Here is a 3,717-nt window from a genome sequence, read left to right as displayed (position 1 = left end):
TACTACAAACAACTCTATTCCAACAAACTGGACAATGTAGATGAAATGGACATATTAATAGAAAATAATAGAAATTAATAGAAAAATACAAGCTTCCAAACTCAATCAGGAAGAATAAAAAAAAAAAAACCTGAATAGGCAAATAACTACCAATGAAATTGAAGAAGTAATCAAAAATCTACCTGCAAACAAAAGCCCAGGTCTGGATGGCTTCATAGGGGAGTTTTATCAAACATTCAAAGAAGAACTAAAACATTTCCTCCTCAGACTATTCCAAAAAATTCTATAAAGCCAGCATCACCTTAATTCCAAAACCAGATAAAGACACTACAAAAACAGAGAATTACAGGCCAATACCCCAGATGAACATAGATGTTAAAATCCTCACCAAATTTATAGCAAATCAGATACAGCATTACATTAGAAAGATCATACACCATGACCAAGTGGGATTTGTTCCAGGGATGCAAGGCTGGTACAATATCCACAAATGATTAAACATGATACATCTTATAAATAAATTGAGAGACAAAAATCACATAATCATATCAGTTGATGCAGAAAAAACATATGACAAAATCCAACACCCTTTCTTGACAAAATCTCTCAGCAAAGTGGGAATAGAGGAATCATACCTCAACATAATAAAAGTCTTATATGACAAACCTACAGCCAACATCATACTCAATGGGCAAAAACTAAAACCATTTCCCGTAAGAACAGAAACAAGACAATGTCACCACTCTGGTTCAACATAGTATTAGACGTGCTAGCCATAGCTATCAGACAATAAGAAGAAATAAAAAGCATCCAAATTGGAAAAGATTAAGTGAAATTGTAATTATTTTCAGATGACATGATATTGTACAAAGAAAACCCCAAAGACTCCATCAAAACACTACTAGACTTAATAAATGAATTTGGCAATGTAGCAAGATAAAAAAAATAACACTCAAAAATCTATGGCTTTTTGTACACCAATAATGAACTCACAGAAAGAGAAATGAAAAAACTATCTGATTTACCATTGCAAGAAAAAATTAAGATACCTAAGTATAAACTTAATTAAGGAGGTAAAAGATCTGTACAGGATGTTGAAGAAAGAGATAGAAGAAGATAAAAACAAGTGGAAGAATATAGATTGGCAGAATCAACATCATTAAAGTGTTCTTATTATGCAAAGCAATCTATACATTCAATGCAATCCCAATTAAAATAGCAACAGCATATTTCACAGACCTAGAACAAACTCTCCAAATATTCATGTGGAATAAAAAAAGACCCAGAATAGCTGCAGCAATCCTGAGAAAGAAGAACAAAGTTGCCGGGATCACAGTAGTTAGATATCAAGCAATATTACAAAGCCACTGTTCTCAAAACTGTCTGGTACTGGCACAAGAAAAGACATATACTGGTGGACTAATGTAACAGTACAGAGAACCCAGAAACCAACCCAAACCATTATGATCAATTAATATTTGATAAAGGAGACAAAACATTTCAATGGAGTAAGACAGTCACTTCAATAAATGGTGTTGGGAAATTTGTACAGATACATGAAAAAAAATGAAACTAGATCAACATATATACCATACATATAAATAAACTCAAAATGGATACAGGATTTAAATGTAAGATGGGAAACCATAAAAACCTTAGAAGAATCTGAGAAGAAACAAAATATCAGACATTTGTCATAGCAATATCTTTACCAATACAATTCCTAGGACAATGGAAACTAAGGAGAAAATAAACAAGTGGGACTACATTTAAAAAAAAAAAAAAAGCATTTGCACAGCAAAAGAAACCATAAACAAAACAACAAGAGAGCCCACAGCATGGGAGAACACATTTGCCAATGTTATATCCCATAAGAGTTTATCCCCAAAATTAATAGGGAACTCATACAACTCAAAAAATGGGCAAAGGACCTAAATAGACGTTTTTCAAAAGAGGACATACAGAAGGCCAAGAGACATATGAAAACATGCTCAAAGTCACCAATCATCCAAGAGATTCAAATCAAAATTAAAATGAGATACTATCTCACACCTGTCAGAATGGCTATCATCAAAAAATCAACATAGGACACATGCTGGCAAGGATATGAAGAAAAAGGAAGAGGAAACCAAGATGGCGGCATAGGTAAACACCAGAAATTGCTGCCTCCCACAACAAATTCAAAAGTACAACTAAAAGACAAAACGGACATCATCCAGAATCACAGGAAGGCTGGATGAGTGGAAATTCTACAACTAGAAGGAAAGAGAAAAGCACAGTGAGACTCAGAGGACATGCGGAAGTGCAGAGGTATGGAGGCACACGTGGCAAGGGCTGGCAACTGAGGACATGGCTGTCTTTTTCAATCGGGAGGGAGTCACAAGCCCCCGACTGCTCTGAACTCCAGGTCCAGGTGAGACTCTGGGGACCCAGACTCGTACAGGGAGAAACTGGACTGTCTGGCAGCAAGCAGAACTTGAAACTCGAGGGCTGCTTTCTCTCAAAGGTGATTGCAGCGATTACCATGGGACACTGAGACGAGGGGTCTCTTAGGGCAGGGCTGAGGATCAGCAATAGCTGCTTGCTCCGCCCTGTTGATTCCCTGAGACCCCGCCCCACCCAAGCTGTGGCAGAAGCTTTTGCATATGAATGCCCTGGCCCTTTGCGATCTTAAAATTACCTAACAAACTGCAGCTGGGCCAGACAGACCCAGAACTTCCAAGAGAAGGCCCAAGGCCCCACAGCAGCTTGCAATGCTTCACAGCTAGGCCTCATTTGGGCACCTCCAAACCCCAAACAAGGAAGGGGAATCTTCAGATCTCTTCGTAGTTCCTGCTGGGTAGCCTCAGGCAGAGGCTAAATTAGCACCTCCTTAGATCCAAGAACCAGTGTACCCAGTGGTCAGAGTGGGACCATCCAATTACAACTCCTCAGATCCATAAGGGACACACTCAGGGGTCAGACTCAGTGAGCACCAAAGCCCCACTGAAGCAAGTCTTGCCTCATAAGGGTGTCTTCAGCACAGAAGTTCTCCCACTGCAGACACAGCTGATTCTCATAGCCAATTGGCCTGGAGGTCAATTCCTCCCAGTGATACCTACAACAATCAAGGCTTAACTACAACAAGACTGTGCACAAAGCCCACAAAGGAGTGCACCAAGAGTGTCCACCTCAGGTAATTGGGGAGGCTGAGCCACTGGGTCCTGTAGGACACCTAGCACACAAAGCCACTCTACCAACACAGGGAAGCAGCCAAAATGCAGAGACAAACAGATCACAAATGACAGAAATTGAGGAAAGCAAATGACTGGATATAGAGTTCAAAACCACACTTTTACGGTTTTTCAAGAACTTTCTAGAAACCGCTGATGAATTTAGTAAGACCCTCAAAAAGTCTGGTAAGACCGCTGATAAATGTAGTGAGATCCTCAAGAAATCTAGTGAGACTTTTGAGGTTATGAAAAAGGACCAACTAGAAATTAAGCATACACTGACTGAAATAAAGAATATTATGCAGAGTTCCAACAGCAGACTAGAGGATCACAAGAATCAAGTCAAATATTTGAAAGATGAAGAAGCAAAAAACACCCAACCAGAAGAGCAAAAAGAAAAAAGAATCCAAAAATACGAAGATAGTGTAAGGAGCCTCTGGGACAACTTCAAGCGTACCAACATCCAAATTATAGTGGTGCCAGAAGAAGAGAGAGAGCAAGATAT

Source organism: Myotis myotis, unplaced genomic scaffold (assembly GCF_014108235.1).
Source record: "Myotis myotis isolate mMyoMyo1 unplaced genomic scaffold, mMyoMyo1.p scaffold_m19_p_11, whole genome shotgun sequence".
Lineage (NCBI taxonomy): Eukaryota > Metazoa > Chordata > Mammalia > Chiroptera > Vespertilionidae > Myotis > Myotis myotis.
This window is presented reverse-complemented; position numbering follows the sequence as displayed.